Here is a 22,184-nt window from a genome sequence, read left to right as displayed (position 1 = left end):
CGCCACCGCACGCCCGAATCCACCTGCGTGGAGGGGTCAGGCCAAAGGGGGAGACCGGTCCCCGAACTAGTGGAGGCAGGAAACGACCCTCAGCTAGAAACCGGAGGCTCTGACATTTTATGTGGCGCAGCCCCTCGCTACACCCGCTAGGAAGGCACCACATAGTGTCAGGGAAACTGGCGCCAAGTTTACCAAGAGGAGGCCCGAGGCAGCCGGACAGAAGTGTTGGTAAGAAAGGCCAGACAAAGGACACACAAAGGGGGTCCTGTGAAGTGCTCCAAAGTTATCTGGGAGTTGTCTGAGCCCCTCACCTGGTGAGCACAGTACGACGTGGGCAGCCGTTACCTGCAGACGTGGTCTGGATAATAAGAACTGTGAGTAAAGGCCCTGGACTGCATCACTGACTCCGTGTCGTTACTGCTGCTGCCCTGCACCATCACCCCCATCCTCCGCATACACTGCCCTGAGGCTATACTCCTCCCGTGGGGAGTTATGCTACGCTCTGCTGCACCCACAACACCAGCCTCAGCGGTCTGCCCTGTAGCGGCGGTTCACTCTGACTGCAATCCACGGGTGGCGTAGTCGGACATTTAAACATGAAAACCATATAAATAGTTCCGCCACTGGTTTGACCGCCCTGAGCCACGGAACCGGGTCGCCGCCACGAAGACTACAACCACCAGCATCCACCAAAAAGGGTCCGGCTCCGGGTGTCCCAAGTAGTGTTGAGCCACCCCCGTAGTGTTCGAGTTCGGTTCGGTTCGTCGAACACCCGTGTGTTCGCCGAACTGTTCGCCGAACTGTTCGTCGAACTGTTCGTCGAACACCTTCGAACACCGTTAAAACCAATGGCAGGCAAACAAAAACACATAGAAACACATAGAAAACACCTTCAAAGGTGTCCAAAAGCTGACAAACTGCTCAGAAGACACAACTAACACATGGAAAAGTGACAAGTACATATAGTCATGCGAAAATAAAAGAGGTGGAGGAGCAAAAGGAGGGGGAGACACAGATATAGGCATATCATGCCCTTCTAAAATCCAAAAAGTGAGAAGCCGACACGGCCAGTCCGCTCCTGCCCGTGCCACCTCCGTGTCGCCGGGTTTGTGCCAGAGCCGCGGTGAACCCTGACGGCCAGCCCCCCTCTCCCAATACTGGTGCCTGTCCGCTGGTGGGTCGAGCGAGCCCCCCTGTGGTGGAGGCAGCTCTAAGCTTTTTAATTTAAATTGTCTCTCTAATTTGAATGAATACACTTTAAATCCATTTACAAGGATCTATTGGAGGGCAAGTCTCATGCCAGCAGCCGCGGTAATTCCAGCTCCAGTAGCGTCCACTAAAGCTGCTGCAGTTAAAAAGCTTTTATAAGGATCGAGCTCGGCTGTCCACCGCAAGGCATCCTACTGCCAGTCCCAGCCCCTATGCCTTGGGGTGCCTCCTGATGCTCTTCACTAAGTATCCCATGGTCCCGAAGCATTTCCTTTGAAAAAATTAAGTGTCTAAACTACAGGTGGTGCAGCTTGCTTAACAGCCGGGATAATCCGCTCACTAGCAGACACTGCTACTAGGCACAAAGTATTTCCTGGGCTAGATGCAGTTAAAAATTTGTAATTAGATACTCTCGTTGGATGCTGAGAAAGCATTCCATAGAGTCTCCTGGCACGCCATATATGATTCTCTTAAAAAGCTTGGGGTAGGGGTCTAGGGGACCCTTTTATAGCCAAAATCACGGCCCTGTATCGCAATACGTCACCTAGGCTGAAGATAAATGGAACTGTAGCACCCTGAGGGCTCGGTTGCTACAGACGTATTGCACCTCACCCAGAGGTGTGATATCTCACTCTCAGGTAAGGATGGAGTGTGGATCAGGACCCGACACCTGCATGCATTACACCACATTGCCGTGGGGCAGGGCGACCAATATGCCCCTGAGATGGGCACGACAGTCCCTGTCCCTGGCTGGAGTGGGGGGAGGGAACACTGAGGAAGGGGAACCCTGTAGTGCAGGAGCAGGGAGGAAGCAGTTCCTGGGTGCATTGAGAAGGGAGTATAAAAGGTGGGCACCATCTTAGTTCAGTGCAGAGAAGTCTGAGCAGAAGTGGCAGGGAGCAGGGGCTCTGCATGAGCTCTGCTCCGGAGGCGGGCCTAGTAACAGAGGCCCAGGCCTGGAAGAGGGAGAAGGAAGGAAGAGGAGCGGAGAAGGCTCCAGGAACGAGGAATGAAGGGATCCCAGGGGTGCGGACGGGCGAGTCGCCACCGCACGCCCGAATCCACCTGCGTGGAGGGGTCAGGCCAAAGGGGGAGACCGGTCCCCGAACTAGTGGAGGCAGGAAACGACCCTCAGCTAGAAACCGGAGGCTCTGACATTTTATGTGGCGCAGCCCCTCGCTACACCCGCTAGGAAGGCACCACATAGGGTCAGGGAAACTGGCGCCAAGTTTACCAAGAGGAGGCCCGAGGCAGCCGGACAGAAGTGTTGGTAAGAAAGGCCAGACAAAGGACACACAAAGGGGGTCCTGTGAAGTGCTCCAAAGTTATCTGGGAGTTGTCTGAGCCCCTCACCTGGTGAGCACAGTACAACGTGGGCAGCCGTTACCTGCAGACGTGGTCTGGATAATAAGAACTGTGAGTAAAGGCCCTGAACTGCATCACTGACTCCGTGTCGTTACTGCTGCTGCCCTGCACCATCACCCCCATCCTCCGCATACACTGCCCTGAGGCTATACTCCTCCCGTGGGGAGTTATGCTACGCTCTGCTGCACCCACAACACCAGTCTCAGTGGTCTGCCCTGTAGCGGCAGTTCACTCTGACCGCAATCCACGGGTGGCGTAGTCGGACATTTAAACATGAAAACCACATAAATAGTTCCGCCACTGGTTTGACCGCCCTGAGCCACGGAACTGGGTCGCCGCCACGAAGACTACAACCACCAGCATCCACCAAAAAGGGTCCGGCTCCGGGTGTCCCAAGGCCCAGGGGGTGCGTCAGAACATTTTCATCACCTTTCACAATCACCAATGGGACAAGGCAGTGATGTCCTCTGTCCCCTCTCTTATACATCCTAGTGACGGAGCACCTGCTCTCATCAATTCGCCATAACCCCAATATTAGGTGGATTGAGGTGGGAGGCACCGAGTACAAGTGCTCTCTATTTGCTGATGATGTCCTAGTATATATCACTCAATCACATATATCCATCCATGCTGTTATGGCTGAAATAGATCACTTTGTTACATGGTAAAATTTTAAAATCAATGCAGCGAAGTCTGAGGCCCTCGATGTCTCCCTCCCCAAATCCATATAGGATTCCATCCAGTCCAACTTTCCCTTTGCCTGGCCCTCACAGGGTATCAAATACTTAGGAATTCCTATTCATAGAGACCTCTCCCATCTATGTTATCTTAATTTTGGGCCCTTTATTGAACAACTCCATACAGACCACGGTTGGCAAGTTAGAACTGTAAGATTCACTACGTGAACCACTGGTGTTTTGTGGAAAAGCACATGTACACTGCGTTCCAAATTATTATACAAAAAGTGTTTAGGAGTGATAAGGGAAGAATTTGTTTGTTTGTCAGTTAAACTCATTGATGGTGATGTGTGTCAGGGCTCTTTATATCACTGTAAGCAATTGCAGACACCTGTGCTAATTAGTTTGGCAGGTGTGTCCAATGAAAGGCAAGACTACTTAAGAAGGCTCTCTCACATTATTAAGCAGCCTACATTTTCTGCCAAAATGGGAAAGAAAAAGGATGTGTCGGCTGCTGAGAAGCAACAAATTGTGGAGTGTTTAGGTCAAGGCATGACTACAATCAACATTGTGCGATGATCAGGATGAAGTGTCTTGGCAATCAAGAAGTATGTAGCTGATTCACAGTACACACGTGTGCGTGCTGATAAGGGCAAATTGAGGACTCTTTCCTACAGGCAATTACGTCAGGTTGAAAGAGCAGCGGCAAAAAAGCCTTGTCATAGCAGCAGACAAGTTTTTGAAGCTGCTTGTGCCTCCAACGTCCCCCGAACAACAAGATGCAGGGTCCTTCAGAGGTTTGCAGCTGTGCATGCGCCATCCTGTCGACCTCCTCTATCCACTTCACACAAGCAGAAACGGCTCCAGTGGGCCAAACATTACATGAAGACTGATTTCAAAACTGTTTTGTTCACGGATGAGTGCCGTGCAGCGCTCGATGGTCCAGATGGATGGAGTGGAGGATGGCTGGTTGATGGACACCCCACGCAAACACGGCTACAGCGCCAACAAGGAGGAGGTGGAGTAATGTTTTGGGCTGGAATCATGGGGAGAGAGATTGTCGGTCCCTTTAGGATCCCTGAAGGCGCTAAAGATGAACTCCATAATGTATGTGGATTTTCTCAAACAGCACTTCCTGCCATGGTTCAAGAAGAAGAACCGTGTATTTCACAGCAAGATCATTTTTCTGCATGATAATGCACCATCTCATGCTGCACATAAAACATCTGCATCTCTGGCTGATATGGGCATAAAAGGGGACAAACTTATGGTGTGACCCCCATGCTCCCCTGACCTCTACCCCATTCAGAACCTTTGGAGCATCATTAAAAGGAGTGTCTATGATGGCGGGAGGCAGTTCACATCTAAGCAACAGCTCTGGGAGGGTATTCTGTCCTCATGCAAAACAATTGAAGCAGAAACCATCCAAAACCTGACAAATTCAATGGACGAGAGAGTTCAGAAGCTCCTTTCGAACAAGGGGTCCTATGTGAAAATGTAACATCACCTAGAATAAAGTTTTGAGTTGAAAACTGTTTGATTTCAGTTTCTAACAACCTGCTAATGCTTATAATTTCAAAAATGACCATTTTTTTGGTCTTTATTAAAATGAAAAGGTTGATCGAAAAGTTTGGGGGATCTAAGAGTGTGGCAACCCAGTAGTCATGATTACTTCGAATTCTGACAATATGAGGGTCATGCTGCAGGTAGTGCAGCAAGAAGGCACTTATGTGCCTTGCGCATCTCGGAGCCCCAAAATTATTTTCCGGGCTAGATGCAGCTAAAAATTATTTTTAATTTTAAATCTGGTGAAGCTTTAGTATAGATGGCCTAATAGGATCAGTGCTGCACACTGCTACAAAGCCCAAATTATTTTCCAGTCAAGATACAGATAAACATGATTAGTAATTTGAAAGCTTAAAACGGTTGTCAAGCTTTTACTCTCCCCAGGATGACACAGGGGTAGAAAAGTCGTTTCGGATCCATGATTTGTTCATCTTTATGAACGTGAGTCTGTCTACATTATTAGTGGAGAGCCGCGTGCGCTTATCTGTCAGCACACCACCAGCAGCGCTGAACACACGTTCAGCCAGAACGCTGGCTGCGGGGCATGACAAGATCTCCAAGGCGTAAGTGGCTAGCTCCGGCCATTTATCCAGATTGGAAGCCCAAAAAGAGCAAGGGTCCAGTGACACAGTCGTGGCTTCAATGTTTACTTGGAGATACTCCTGTACCATCGTCTCTAGGCGTTGACTATGTGTCAGACTTCTTGTCTCCTGTGGCCTTGCAAAGGATGGGCTAAAAAAGTGGTGAAATGATTCCGCAAAATTGATGTTACCAGCAGATACTGTGGTTCTGTTACGGTTTGAGTGCTGAACACTTGACGGTCCCACGGTTGGCAAGTTGGAACTGTGAGATTCACTACGTGCACCACTGGTATTTTGTGGAAAAGCACATGTAAGATTCTGCAACAGTCTCTGCTGATACTCCTGCATGCGTGCATCCCTTTCTATGGCAGGAATAATTTCTGCAAATTTACTTTTGTACCGGGGATCTAACAGTGTGGCAACCCAGTAGTCAGGATTATTTCTAATTCTCACAATTCGAGGGTCATGTTGCAGGTAGTGCAGCAAGAAGGCACTCATGTGTGTTGCGCATCCAGGAGCACCAAGTCCCTGTTGTGTTGGTGGCGAGGTAACAATCATGCTTCCTTCCTCTGTCCTCTCCCCCCAACCTCGCACAACAGAAATGTGATCAAGGTCTCCCTCATCTGATGAGTCTTCCATCAGTTCGTCCTCCACTTCTTCCTGGGCTCCTGCACCTTCCTCACTAGTTTGGCTGCTACCATGCGCCCTGGTAAAACCATCTCCCCCACCCTCACATGCCTGCCGCCTTGGTGCTGCCGACCGTCTGGACCTTGCAGATGTTAGCCCTTCCGCATACAACTCCTCCTCCTCTACTTCCTCCACCTCCTCTTGTGCCACCACCTGACTCCGAATTCTGTTTAACATGTGCTCCAGCATGTAAATCACCGGAGTAGTCATGCTGATAATGGCATCGTCAGCACTAAACATCTTCGTCGCCATTTCAAAACTGTGCAGAAGGGTGCATAGGTCCCTGATCTGAGACCACTCCTCCAGCGTGATTTGCCCCACCTCTGAATCTCGTTGGCCCAGGCTATACGTCAGAACGTATTGCACCAGGGCTTGTCGGTGCTGCCACAGTCGCTGCAACATGTGCAGAGTTGAATTCCACCGGGTAGGCACATCGCATTTTAGCCGGTGAAGTGGCAGGCCCAACGACTTCTGTAGAGATGTAAGTCGCTGAGCTGAGGGATGCGAACGGCGGAAGTGAGCACACAGCGACCGTGCCCTCTGCAGAAGGCCATCTAGTCTGGGATAGTGGGCTAAAAATTGCTGGACAACCAGGTTCAACACGTGAGCCATACAAGGCACGTGTGTGACATTGCCCCGGCGAAGGGCCGCACCCAGGTTTGCAGCATTGTCGCACACGGCCTTCCCTGGTTTCAGGTCCAGTGGAGACAACCATTCATGAAATTGGTTCTCCAGAGCTGACCACAACTCCTCAGCTGTGTGACTCACATTTCCCAGACATTTCAATGTAAAAACCGCCTGATGACGTTGAGCCCTACTGCCAGCATAGTAAGGAGGTGTGCAGGATCCCTTCTGCACAGTTAGAAAGCTTGTGGCATGACCAGACAGGCTTTGGGTGCAGGTGGAAGACCGAGAGGAGGTTGAGGAGGCAGAAGCAGTGGAGGAACTTTGACATAAAGAGGATTGACGCACAACTCGTGGGGACGGCAAGACTTGGACAGCAGCCCCTTGTCCTGCTGTCACCATAGTTACCCAGTGCCTAGTCAGCGACATGTAACGCCCCTGTCCATGCCTACTCGTCCAAGTGTCTGTGGTGAAATGCACCCTGTCACACACAGAGTTTCTCAAAGAAGCGGTGATGTTGTGTGCGACATGCTGGTGGAGCGCAGGCACACCTTTCTTTGAGAAGTAGTGCCGACTGGGCATCTGGTACTGGGGCACTGCGACGGACATAAGGTCTCGAAAATCCTCTGTGTCCACCAGGCGGAAAGGCAGCATTTCTGTAGCCAAGAGCTTGCAGATGGTGAAATTCAACCTCTTAGCTTTCTCATGGCTAGGAGGAAATGGTCTTTTACTTGTCCACATCTGAGGGACCGAGGGCTGGCTATTGTGCTTAGACGGGGTTGATAAGGGTGTCCCCGGCAAACTGCCGGTCTGTGAGGAAGATGCAGGCGGACATGTTAGGTTGCCTTGATCCAAAGGTGGTGCTATCGATGTCGGACAGCGCTCAACACCAGCTGGTGTTACCACCTCCAAAGAAAATGATGACCTGCCAATCACGCTGGCTGTTGCGGGTAAAGAGGTGGCAGGTCTGCGCCCCAAAACAGGTGTGACTGCTGTCCCCCCAGTCACAGAGGATGAAGAGGCCGCGGATGCACAAGATATGGCAGACGGTGATTGGCCCGGCCGGCTAGGCCGCATTGTAGCACACTGAGCTTCCCACTGCAACTTATGCTTCATGTCCATGTGCCGGTTCATGCATGAAGTACTCAAACTATGTATTTTTTGGCCTCTACTTAGCTTTTGCTGACAAATGTTACAGATAACACGAGTTGGGTCATCTTTATCGATCTGAAAAAATGCCCAGGCTATGCAAGGCTTAGCACCCATGCGACCTGAAGAGCCACCACGACTTGTGGTGAGAGGCAGAGTTGTGTTTGAGGATGCAGTTGTTGACGTGCTTCCAGTACTACGTCTCTGTCCAGGAAGGCGCAACCTGACCTCGTCGTCACTAGCATCTTCCTCCACCTCCTCTGCTGACCTCATCTCTTGGCTGACTGTGGGTTGACAGTAAGTGGGATCTCCGACCTCATCATCATCACCCTGTGCGTTATCACACCCGTCGTCCTCAGAGCCAACCTGTTCCTGCCCTGACAAAAAACTAAAGTTGTCGCTCCAATCAGGTATTTGAGTCTTATCATCGTCTTCCTCATTGTCTCCACCAACAGGAGTTACAGTTTGGGAATGAGGGTCTACATTATGGTCAGAACCTTCTGCGTCTGGTCCTGGATCCGACTCATAAAGATTCTGGGCATCAGTGCAGATCATTTCCTCGTCTGGATTCACAGAAGCGCTGGAGTCGACCTCTGATTCCCAGGCTATAGTATGAGTAAACAGCTCTGCAGACTCAACCATCTGTTCTACCTCATACTCAGACGGGCAGCTGGAGATTTGGGAGCTGTGAGGAAGCAAGTGCGATATGGGTGACACCTTTGAGGACTGGAGTATTTGTGATGTTGAAGTTGATGTGGAGGAGAGCCCACTTAAAGGAGCACTTGATATCCGTTGAAGCACCTGCTGTTTTTGTGCCTCATCTTTCATTTGTAGCGATTGGCGTGGCCGTAAGAAAGGGATCTTATCACATTGTCCGCTAAAAGAAGTAGACATTTTAGTTTGGCTGGAAGATGGTCTTTCTTCTGCAGATGTTACTGTTGCTTTAACACCTATCCCACGGACACAACCTTTTTTCCCCTTCCCAACACGCCTATTCCCCTTTCCACCAGCAGCAGGCCTTTTTCCACTCATTTTGGTGGTTAACTAATTCACAACTCTGGAGTTGTTTGCACAAAAAAACAATGGATGGTAACCGAGCAGAGCTGAGTGGCCAAACTGTGGTATTAGGCCAAAACTATTGGCTGGGTTAGATGCAGAAAAAAATTATTTTGAATTTGCAACCTGATGGAGGTCAGTATAGATGGACTAATACAAATAGTCCCACACACTGCTAGAAGCCCAAATATTTTTTCAGAGGTACTGTAGATGCAGATAAAGATTATTTTTAATTTGCAACCTGATGAAGGTCAGTATAGATGGACTAATAGACCAAGTCCCACACACTGCTAGAAGCCCAAATATTTTTTCAGAGCTAGATGCAGAAAAAAATTATTTTTAATTTGCAACCTGATGGAGGTCAGTATAGATGGACTAATAGACCAAGTCCCACACACCGCTAGAAGCCCAACTATTTTTTCAGAGCTAGATGCAGAAAAAAATTATATTCAATTTGCAACCTGCTGGAGGTCAGTATAGATGGACTAATAGACCAAGTCCCACACACTGCTAGAAGCCCAAATATTTTTTCAGAGCTAGATGCAGAAAAAAAATATTTTTAATTTGCAACCTGATGGAGGTCAGTATAGATGGACTAATAGACCAAGTCCCACACACCGCTAGAAGCCCAAATATTTTTTCAGAGCTAGATGCAGAAAAAAATTATTTTTAATTTGCAACCTGATGGAGGTCAGTATAGATGGACTAATAGACCAAGTCCCACACACTGCTAGAAGCCCAAATATTTTTTCAGAGCTAGATGCAGAAAAAAATTATTTTTAATTTGCAACCTGATGGAGGTCAGTATAGATGGACTAATAGACCAAGTCCCACACACCGCTAGAAGCCCAAATATTTTTTCAGAGCTAGATGCAGAAAAAAAATATTTTTAATTTGCAAACTGATGGAGGTCAGTATAGATGGACTAATAGACCAAGTCCCACACACTGCTAGAAGCCCAAATATTTTTTCAGAGCTAGATGCAGAAAAAAATTATTTTTAATTTGCAACCTGATGGAGGTCAGTATAGATGGACTAATAGACCAAGTCCCACACAACGCTAGAAGCCCAACTATTTTTTCAGAGCTAGATGCAGAAAAAAATTATATTCAATTTGCAACCTGCTGGAGGTCAGTATAGAAGGACTAATAGAACAAGTCCCACACACTGCTAGAAGCCCAAATATTTTTTCAGAGCTAAATGAAGAAAAAAATTATTTTTAATTTGCAACCTGATGGAGGTCAGTATAGATGGACTAATAGACCAAGTCCCACACACCGCTAGAAGCCCAAATATTTTTTCAGAGCTAGATGCAGAAAAAAATTATTTTTAATTTGCAACCTGATGGAGGTCAGTATAGATGGACTAATAGACCAAGTCCCACACACTGCTAGAAGCCCAAATATTTTTTCAGAGCTAGATGCAGAAAAAAATTATTTTTAATTTGCAACCTGATGGAGGTCAGTATAGATGGACTAATAGACCAAGTCCCACACACCGCTAGAAGCCCAAATATTTTTTCAGAGCTAGATGCAGAAAAAAATTATTTTTAATTTGCAACCTGATGGAGGTCAGTATAGATGGACTAATAGACCAAGTCCCACACACTGCTAGAAGCCCAAATATTTTTTCAGAGCTAGATGCAGAAAAAAAATATTTTTAATTTGCAACCTGATGGAGGTCAGTATAGATGGACTAATAGACCAAGTCCCACACACCGCTAGAAGCCCAACTATTTTTTCAGAGCTAGATGCAGAAAAAAATTATATTCAATTTGCAACCTGCTGGAGGTCAGTATAGAAGGACTAATAGAACAAGTCCCACACACTGCTAGAAGCCCAAATATTTTTTCAGAGCTAAATGAAGAAAAAAATTATTTTTAATTTGCAACCTGATGGAGGTCAGTATAGATGGACTAATAGACCAAGTCCCACACACTGCTAGAAGCCCAAATATTTTTTCAGAGCTAGATGCAGAAAAAAATTATTTTTAATTTGCAACCTGATGGAGGTCAGTATAGATGGACTAATAGACCAAGTCCCACACACTGCTAGAAGCCCAAATATTTTTTCAGAGCTAGATGCAGAAAAAAATTATTTTTAATTTGCAACCTGATGGAGGTCAGTATAGATGGACTAATAGACCAAGTCCCACACACTGCTAGAAGCCCAAATATTTTTTCAGAGCTAAATGAAGAAAAAAATTATTTTTAATTTGCAACCTGATGGAGGTCAGTATAGATGGACTAATACACCAAGTCCCACACACTGCTAGAAGCCCAAATATTTTTTCAGAGCTAGATGCAGAAAAAAATTATATTCAGTTTGCAACCTGATGGAGGTCAGTATAGATGGACTAATAGAATGATGCTATGCCCAAAAGATTTTACTTCACTAGGTGCAGTAAAAAAATTGGTATTCTATACACAGGTGTTATATCTTGCAACACAGATAGGCTACTCCACTGACTAACACACTCTGCAATAGGCCAAAAAGGATTAGCTTTGCTAGATTCAGCCAAATGCTGTGAAAAAAACTTGCACAGCACTGGCACAGACCTGCCTGGCAAAAACTGATAGGAACTTATGTAACCTAGTCCTGAAAAGGACTCCAATTACAATTAGTCTTTACTCCCACAACCTATCTATTTAAGAGCACAGACCTCCCTGATAAAAGTCATAGGAAATGCTGTAACCTAGTCCTTAAAAGGACTGCAATCACAACTATTCCCTACTCCCAAGCTATCTGTATATTTGTGCGAAAATTGGCTTGAAATTAACAAGGTATAGCGCACACAGCAACAGCGGTGCCGTCTAACACGCAGCTGCAGCAGTGAGAAAATGGTGGCGACGGGGAAAATGGCTTGGTCTTATAGGGCAAGGACATGTGACATACACTGCCAATGACACATGCCCTTGCTTGTGTGAAAAAAAGCACTTCGCTCCGTGTGTGCGCTGCTGATAGGCTGACAGATTGCACCTCCCCACTGCAAATGCGGGAAAGAGAAAAAAAAATGGAGATCTTCATTGTTCCTGCAGAGATCCATCCCCTGCCCCTCCCCCCACCCCGCTGTACACTCAAACTGTGTATTAACATTAATTTTCATCATTACTGAGAAAAAATCCAGTTATGATTTTGGTGCACGAACAGTTATCGAACATAACCTCGAACAGCCGAATTTTTCTCAAATTGTTCGTGTTCGCCGAACGGCTCGAACACCGCCCAAAACAGCTCGAATTTGAGATTGGCAAACAGTTCGAGTAGAACAACGCTCATCTCTAGTCCCAAGGCCCAGGGGGTGCGTCAGAACATTTTCATCACCTTTCACAATCACCAATGGGACAAGGCAGGGATGTCCTCTGTCCCCTCTCTTATACATCCTAGTGACGGAGCACCTGCTCTCATCAATTCGCCATAACCCCAATATTAGGTGGATTGAGGTGGGAGGCACCGCGTACAAGTGCTCTCTATTTGCTGATGATGTCCTAGTATATATCACTCAATCACATATATCCATCCCTGCTGTTGTGACTGAAATAGATCACTTTGTTACATGGTAAAATTTTAAAATCAATGCAGCGAAGTCTGAGGCCCTCGATGTCTCCCTCCCCAAATCCATATAGGATTCCATCCAGTCCAACTTTCCCTTTGCCTGGCCCTCACAGGGTATCAAATACTTAGGAATTCCTATTCATAGAGACCTCTCCCATCTATGTTATCTTAATTTTGGGCCCTTTATTGAACAATTCCATACAGACCACGGTTGGCAAGTTAGAACTGTAAGATTCACTACGTGAACCACTGGTGTTTTGTGGAAAAGCACATGTACACTGCGTTCCAAATTATTATGCAAAAAGTGTTTAGGAGTGATAAGGGAAGAATTTGTTTGTTTGTCAGTTAAACTCATTGATGGTGATGTGTGTCAGGGCTCTTTATATCACTGTAAGCAATTGCAGACACCTGTGCTAATTAGTTTGGCAGGTGTGTCCAATGAAAGGCAAGACTACTTAAGAAGGCTCTCTCACATTATTAAGCAGCCTACATTTTCTGCCAAAATGGGAAAGAAAAAGGATGTGTCGGCTGCTGAGAAGCAACAAATTGTGGAGTGTTTAGGTCAAGTCATGACTACAATCAACATTGTGCGATGATCAGGATGAAGTGTCTTGGCAATCAAGAAGTATGTAGCTGATTCACAGTACACACGTGTGCGTGCTGATAAGGGCAAATTGAGGACTCTTTCCTACAGGCAATTATGTCAGGTTAAAAGAGCAGCGGCAAGAAAGCCTTGTCATAGCAGCAGACAAGTTTTTGAAGCTGCTGGTGCCTCCAACGTCCCCCGAACAACAAGATGCAGGGTCCTTCAGAGGTTTGCAGCTGTGCATACGCCATCCTGTCGACCTCCTCTATCCACTTCACACAAGCAGAAACGGCTCCAGTGGGCCAAACATTACATGAAGACTGATTTCAAAACTGTTTTGTTCACGGATGAGTGCCGTGCAGCGCTCGATGGTCCAGATGGATGGAGTGGAGGATGGCTGGTTGATGGACACCCCACGCAAACACGGCTACAGCGCCAACAAGGAGGAGGTGGAGTAATGTTTTGGGCTGGAATCATGGGGAGAGAGATTGTCGGCCCCTTTAGGATCCCTGAAGGCGCTAAAGATGAACTCCATAATGTATGTGGATTTTCTCAAACAGCACTTCCTGCCATGGTTCAAGAAGAAGAACTGTGTATTTCACAGCAAGATCATTTTTCTGCATGATAATGCACCATCTCATGCTGCACATAAAACATCTGCATCTCTGGCTGATATGGGCATAAAAGGGGACAAACTTATGGTGTGACCCCCATGCTCCCCTGACCTCTACCCCATTCAGAACCTTTGGAGCATCATTAAAAGGAGTGTCTATGATGGCGGGAGGCAGTTCACATCTAAGCAACAGCTCTGGGAGGGTATTCTGTCCTCATGCAAAACAATTGAAGCAGAAACCATCCAAAACCTGACAAATTCAATGGACGAGAGAGTTCAGAAGCTCCTTTCGAACAAGGGGTCCTATGTGAAAATGTAACATCACCTACAATAAAGTTTTGAGTTGAAAACTGTTTGATTTCAGTTTCTAACAACCTGCTAATGCTTATAATTTCAAAAATGACCATTTTTTTGGTCTTTATTAAAATGAAAAGGTTGATCGAAAAGTTTGGGGGATCTAAGAGTGTGGCAACCCAGTAGTCATGATTACTTCGAATTCTGACAATATGAGGGTCATGCTGCAGGTAGTGCAGCAAGAAGGCACTTATGTGTCTTGCGCATCTCGGAGCCCCAAAATTATTTTCCGGGCTAGATGCAGCTAAAAATTATTTTTAATTTTAAATCTGGTGGAGCTTATTATAGATGGCCTAATAGGATCAGTGCTGCACACTGCTACAAAGCCCAAATTATTTTCCAGTCAAGATACAGATAAACATGATTAGTAATTTGAAAGCTTAAAACGGTTGGTAGGGTGATTTTAACCAATCATCAAGCTTTTACTCTCCCCAGGATGACACAGGGGTAGAAAAGTCGTTTCGGATCCATGATTTGTTCATCTTTATGAACGTGAGTCTGTCTACATTATCAGTGGAGAGCCGCGTGCGCTTATCTGTCAGCACACCACCAGCAGCGCTGAACACACGTTCAGACAGAATGCTGGCTGCGGGGCATGACAAGATCTCCAAGGCGTAAGTGGCTAGCTCCGGCCATTTATCCAGATTGGAAGCCCAAAAAGAGCAAGGGTCCAGTGACACAGTCGTGGCTTCAATGTTTACTTGGAGATACTCCTGTACCATCGTCTCTAGGCGTTGACTATGTGTCAGACTTCTTGTCTCCTGTGGCCTTGCAAAGGATGGGCTAAAAAAGTGGTGAAATGATTCCGCAAAATTGATGTTACCAGCAGATACTGTGGTTCTGTTACGGTTTGAGTGCTGAACACTTGACGGTCCCACGGTTGGCAAGTTGGAACTGTGAGATTCACTACGTGCACCACTGGTATTTTGTGGAAAAGCACATGTAAGATTCTGCAACAGTCTCTGCTGATACTCCTGCATGCGTGCATCCCTTTCTATGGCAGGAATAATTTCTGCAAATTTACTTTTGTACCGGGGATCTAACAGTGTGGCAACCCAGTAGTCAGGATTATTTCTAATTCTCACAATTCGAGGGTCATGTTGCAGGTAGTGCAGCAAGAAGGCACTCATGTGTGTTGCGCATCCAGGAGCACCAAGTCCCTGTTGTGTTGGTGGCGAGGTAACAATCATGCTTCCTTCCTCTGTCCTCTCCCCCCAACCTTGCACAACAGAAATGTGATCAAGGTCTCCCTCATCTGATGAGTCTTCCATCAGTTCGTCCTCCACTTCTTCCTGGGCTCCTGCACCTTCCTCACTAGTTTGGCTGCTACCATGCGCCCTGGTAAAACCATCTCCCCCACCCTCACATGCCTGCCGCCTTGGTGCTGCCGACCGTCTGGACCTTGCAGATGTTAGCCCTTCCGCATACAACTCCTCCTCCTCTACTTCCTCCACCTCCTCTTGTGCCACCACCTGACTCCGAATTCTGTTTAACATGTGCTCCAGCATGTAAATCACCGGAATAGTCATGCTGATAATGGCATCGTCAGCACTAAACATCTTCGTCGCCATTTCAAAACTGTGCAGAAGGGTGCATAGGTCCCTGATCTGAGAACACTCCTCCAGCGTGATTTGCCCCACCTCTGAATCTCGTTGGCCCAGGCTATACGTCAGAACGTATTGCACCAGGGCTTGTCGGTGCTGCCACAGTCGCTGCAACATGTGCAGAGTTGAATTCCACCGGGTAGGCACATCGCATTTTAGCCGGTGAAGTGGCAGGCCCAACGACTTCTGTAGAGATGTAAGTCGATGAGCTGCGGGATGCGAACGGCGGAAGTGAGCACACAGCGACCGTGCCCTCTGCAGAAGGCCATCTAGTCTGGGATAGTGGGCTAAAAATTGCTGGACAACCAGGTTCCACACGTGAGCCATACAAGGCACGTGTGTGACATTGCCCCGGCGAAGGGCCGCACCCAGGTTTGCAGCATTGTCGCACACAGCCTTCCCTGGTTTCAGGTCCAGTGGAGACAACCATTCATGAAATTGGTTCTCCAGAGCTGACCACAACTCCTCAGCTGTGTGACTCACATTTCCCAGACATTTCAAAGTAAAAACCGCCTGATGACGTTGAGCCCTACTGCCAGCATAGTAAGGAGGTGTGCAGGATCCCTTCTGCGCAGTTAGAAAGCTTGTGGCATGACCAGACAGGCTTTGGGTGCAGGTGGAAGACCGAGAGGAGGTTGAGGAGGCAGAAGCAGTGAAGGAACTTTGACATAAAGAGGATTGACGCACAACTCGTGGGGACGGCAAGACTTGGACAGCAGCCCCTTGTCCTGCTGTCACCATAGTTACCCAGTGCCCAGTCAGCGACATGTAACGCCCCTGTCCATGCCTACTCGTCCAAGTGTCTGTGGTGAAATGCACCCTGTCACACACAGAGTTTCTCAAAGAAGCGGTGATGTTGTGTGCGACATGCTGGTGGAGCGCAGGCACACCTTTCTTTGAGAAGTAGTGCCGACTGGGCATCTGGTACTGGGGCACTGCGACGGACATAAGGTCTCGAAAATCCTCTGTGTCCACCAGGCGGAAAGGCAGCATTTCTGTAGCCAAGAGCTTGCAGATGGTGAAATTCAACCTCTTAGCTTTCTCATGGCTAGGAGGAAATGGTCTTTTACTTGTCCACATCTGAGGGACCGAGGGCTGGCTATTGTGCTTAGACGGGGTTGATAAGGGTGTCCCCGGCAAACTGCCGGTCTGTGAGGAAGATGCAGGCGGACATGTTAGGTTGCCTTGATCCAAAGGTGGTGCTATCGATGTCGGACAGCGCTCAACACCAGCTGGTGTTACCACCTCCAAAGAAAATGATGACCTGCCAATCACGCTGGCTGTTGCGGGTAAAGAGGTGGCAGGTCTGCGCCCCAAAACAGGTGTGACTGCTGTCCCCCCAGTCACAGAGGATGAAGAGGCCGCAGATGCACAAGATATGGCAGACGGTGGTTGGCCCGGCCGGCTAGGCCGCATTGTAGCACACTGAGCTTCCCACTGCAATTTATGCTTCATGTCCATGTGCCGGTTCATGCATGAAGTACTCAAACTATGTATTTTTTGGCCTCTACTTAGCTTTTGCTGACAAATGTTACAGATAACATGAGTTGGGTCATCTTTATCGATCTGAAAAAATGCCCAGGCTATGCAAGGCTTAGCACCCATGCGACCTGAAGAGCCACCACGACTTGCGGTGAGAGGCAGAGTTGTGTTTGAGGATGCAGTTGTTGACGTGCTTCCAGTACTACGTCTCTGTCCAGGAAGGCGCAACCTGACCTCGTCGTCACTAGCATCTTCCTCCACCTCCTCTGCTGACCTCATCTCTTGGCTGACTGTGGGTTGACAGTAAGTGGGATCTCCAACCTCATCATCATCACCCTGTGCGTTATCACACTCGTCGTCCTCAGAGCCAACCTGTTCCTGCCCTGACAAAAAACTAAAGTGTCGCTCCAATCAGGTATTTGAGTCTTATCATCGTCTTTCTCATTGTCTCCACCAACAGGAGTTACAGTTTGGGAATGAGGGTCTACATTATGGTCAGAACCTTCTGCGTCTGGTCCTGGATCCGACTCATAAAGATTCTGGGCATCAGTGCAGATCATTTCCTCGTCTGGATTCACAGAAGCGCTGGAGTCGACCTCTGATTCCCAGGCTATAGTATGAGTAAACAGCTCTGCAGACTCAACCATCTGTTCTACCTCATACTCAGACGGGCAGCTGGAGATTTGGGAGCTGTGAGGAAGCAAGTGCGATTGGGGTGACACCTTTGAGGACTGGAGTATTTGTGATGTTGAAGTTGATGTGGAGGAGAGCCCACTTAAAGGAGCACTTGATATCCGTTGAAGCACCTGCTGTTTTTGTGCCTCATCTGGAATTTGTAGCGATTGGCGTGGCCGTAAGAAAGGGATCTTATCACATTGTCCGCTAAAAGAAGTAGACATTTTAGTTTGGCTGGAAGATGGTCTTTCTTCTGCAGATGTTACTGTTGCTTTAACACCTACCCCACGGACACAACCTTTTTTCCCCTCCCCAACACGCCTATTCCCCTTTCCACCAGCAGCAGGCCTTTTTCCACTCATTTTGGTGGTTAACTAATTCACAACTCTGGAGTTGTTTGCACAAAAAAACAATGGATGGGAACCGAGCAGAGCTGAGTGGCCAAACTGTGGTATTAGGCCAAAACTATTGGCTGGGTTAGATGCAGAAAAAAATTATATTCAATTTGCAACCTGATGGAGGTCTGTATAGATGGATTAATAGAACAAGTCCCACACACAGCTAGAAGCCCAATATTTTTTTCAGAGGTAGATGCAGAAAAAAATATATTCAGTTTGCAACCTGATGGAGGTCAGTATATATGGACTAATACAACAAGTCCCACACACAGCTAGAAGCCCAATATTTTTTCAGAGGTAGATGCAGAAAAAAATATATTCAGTTTGCAACCTGATGGAGGTCTGTATACATGGATTAATAGAACAAGTCCCACACTCAGCTAGAAGCCCAATATTTTTCAGAGGTAGATGCAGAAAAAAATATATTCAGTTTGAAACCTGATGGAGGTCTGTATAGATGGATTAATAGAACAAGTCCCACACACAGCTAGAAGCCCAATATTTTTTCAGAGGTAGATGCAGAAAAAAATATATTCAGTTTGCAACCTGATGGAGGTCTGTATAGATGGATTAATAGAACAAGTCCCACACACAGCTAGAAGCCCAATATTTTTCAGAGGTAGATGCAGAAAAAAATATATTCAGTTTGCAACCTGATGGAGGTCAGTATAGATGGACTAATACAACAAGTCCCACACACAGCTAGAAGCCCAATATTTTTTCAGAGGTAGATGCAGAAAAAAAAAATATTCAGTTTGCAACCTGATGGAGGTCTGTATAGATGGATTAATAGAACAAGTCGCACACACAGCTAGAAGCCCAATATTTTTTCAGAGCTAGATGCAGAAAAAAATATATTCAGTTTGCAACCTGATGGAGGTCTGTATAGATGGATTAATAGAACAAGTCCCACACACGACTAGAAGCCCAATATTTTTTCAGAGGTAGATGCAGAAAAAAATATATTCAGTTTGCAACCTGATGGAGGTCTGTATAGATGGATTAATAGAACAAGTCCCACACACAGCTAGAAGCCCAATATTTTTTCAGAGCTAGTTGCAGAAAAAAATATATTCAGTTTGCAACCTGATGGAGGTCTGTATAGATGGATTAATAGAACAAGTCCCACACACAGCTAGAAGCCCAATATTTTTTCAGAGCTAGTTGCAGAAAAAAATATATTCAGTTTGCAACCTGATGGAGGTCTGTATAGATGGATTAATAGAACAAGTCCCACACACAGCTAGAAGCCCAATATTTTTTCAGAGGTAGATGCAGAAAAAAATATATTCAGTTTGCAACCTGATGGAGGTCAGTATAGATGGACTAATACAACAAGTCCCACACACAGCTAGAAGCCCAATATTTTTTCAGAGGTAGATGCAGAAAAATATATATTCAGTTTGCAACCTGATGGAGGTCTGTATAGATGGATTAATAGAACAAGTCCCACACACAGCTAGAAGCCCAATATTTTTTCAGAGGTAGATGCAGAAAAAAATATATTCAGTTTGCAACCTGATGGAGGTCTGTATAGATGGATTAATAGAACAAGTCCCACACACAGCTAGAAGCCCAATATTTTTTCAGAGCTAGATGCAGAAAAAAATTATATTCAATTTGCAACCTGATGGAGGTCAGTATAGATGGACTAATAGAATGATGCTATGCCCAAAAGATTTTACTTCACTAGGTGCAGTAAAAAAATTGGTATTCTATACACAGGTGGTATATCTTGCAACATAGATAGGCTACTCCACTGACTAACACACTCTGCAATAGGCCAAAAAGGATTAGCTTTGCTAGATTCAGCTAAATGCTGTGAAAAAAACTTGCACAGCACTGGCACAGACCTGCCTGGCAAAAACTGATAGGAACTGATGTAACCTAGTCCTGAAAAGGACTCCAATTACAATTAGTCTTTACTCCCACAATCTATCTATTTAAGAGCACAGACCTGCCTGATAAAAGTCGTAGGAAATGCTGTAACCTAGTCCTTAAAAGGACTGCAATCACAACTATTCCCTACTCCCAAGCTATCTGTATATTTGTGCGAAAATTGGCTTGAAATTAACAAGGTATAGCGCACACAGCAACAGCGGTGCCGTCTAACACGCAGCTGCAGCAGTGAGAAAATGGTGGCGACGGGGAAAATGGCTTGGTCTTATAGGGCAAGGACATGTGACATACACTGCCAATGACACATGCCCTTGCTTGTGTGAAAAAAAGCACTTCGCTCCGTGTGTGCGCTGCTGATAGGCTGACAGATTGCACCTCCCCACTGCAAATGCGGGAAAGAGAAAAAAAAATGGAGATCTTCATTGTTCCTGCAGAGATCCATCCCCTGCCCCTCCCCCCACCCCGCTATACACTCAAACTGCGTATTAACATTAATTTTCATCATTACTGAGAAAAAATCCAGTTATGATTTTGGTGCACGAACAGTTATCGAACATAACCTCGAACAGCCGAATTTTTCTCAAATTGTTCGTGTTCGCCGAACGGCTCGAACACCGCCCAAAACAGCTCGAATTTGAGATTGGCGAACAGTTCGAGTAGAACAACGCTCATCTCTAGTCCTAATACAACAGCGGCCCTCTGCTTGCCTGTCATAGAGTACATGTCTAAGATACCGCATATCTTCCGTTTGAATCCAGACAGGGTATCTGGTTTGCCGTTGTACTGGGGGAGCCACTTTGCTCCAGGAATGTACGGTAGAGTTATGGGGATGACAGGAGTTACAGACGCTGCTGGTGGAGCGGCCGCCTCGGCCTGCCCGGCGTCGGGCGCGGGTTGAACATCAGGGCCGTAAACAGGTATTCCGGCATCGTGCTGTTCCTCGGACCTTCTGGCACCCCCCTAGTGAACCGTGGCCTACCTTCTTTTTCTTTTCTTCCGGTAGGCCGCAGCTCCGCAGGTGACGGTCGTCTTCAGGACCTTGCGTCGCTTGCGTCCTATGTCAGAGCGTTCAGCGACGCTCCTTCCAGGACCTGGCGCTTCTTGGTTTGACGTCGAGGCGTGGGGCGTGTATGGGGCTTCACGCGCTTTTGCAGGTACGCCCCTCAGTTTCCCGCGGTTACGCCCTTCTTCTCGCTCGGCGGCCCATCAATGGCGGCAATCTTCACCACAGTCAAAACACACAGTTTTTAATTAAAGTCGCACAGTACCCGGTGGCAACGGGCATAACACTCCGTCGTTGCAGCGGGCACGGGATCCTGTTCGTGATGCCAGGGAAGATGACTAGTCCAGGGGAATGGGGACGACTCGGTACCTGGGCCTTTTGCCTGGTCTAGGGGATGTCGTGGTGGTCGGCTCCCGAGCCCGTACCCTGAGGTCAGCTTTTAAAAGGGGATTGTTTGCTAATTTTATGAAAGTTGGTGACGCCACCTGTGGTTTCTAGCGAGAATCACCAGCGCTGCGGCAGTCCACTGAGGCCGGTGATAAGGCAGCTCGATGGTATAGCTCCCCACAGGTGGAGCTAGGCCTCAGGGCAGTGTACGGAGAGGGGGATGCAGGACAGACGAGACCCAGCCAGGTCAGAGAAAGAACAGGGACAGACACGATAGTCACTTCAGTACCTGTTACTGATGGAAATTCAGGCACGTCCCGGAGCACTGTAGGGTGAAGGTTGCATATCAGGATCCTCCCCAATGAGTGGGTGTAGGGCCTCCTGTTTCTTGCCTCTGCATAGTAAGTTTCTGACCTGCCTGAAGCTAGGCCTAACTTTATCTCTGTCCTGCACCGGCTGACGTTGTGGTAGGGCCTTCTCTTGGAGTGCACGCTCCCAGCTTACGGGGCCTATGTGTCTCCTGGCTCTGTTCCGTATCAGCTCTCTGGTGAATCTGGGACCTGTAGTTGTCCAGAAATTACGGTTATGCCTTACTGGGTCGTAGAGATCCCGGTAAGCTCGGGCCCGGTGTCCGGTATAAGTTTCGGGGTGAGCTGGGTAAGCTCCTCTGCCCCCACTGCTACTCACTTTCCACTCGCCTTCGGCCACGCTCAGGCCC

The sequence above is a fragment of the Phyllobates terribilis genome, unplaced genomic scaffold (genome assembly GCF_046119375.1).
Source record: "Phyllobates terribilis strain yellow unplaced genomic scaffold, ASM4611937v1 Scaffold_2__4_contigs__length_985480577, whole genome shotgun sequence".
Classification (NCBI taxonomy): Eukaryota; Metazoa; Chordata; class Amphibia; order Anura; family Dendrobatidae; genus Phyllobates; species Phyllobates terribilis.
Note: the sequence above shows the minus strand (reverse complement) of the source record.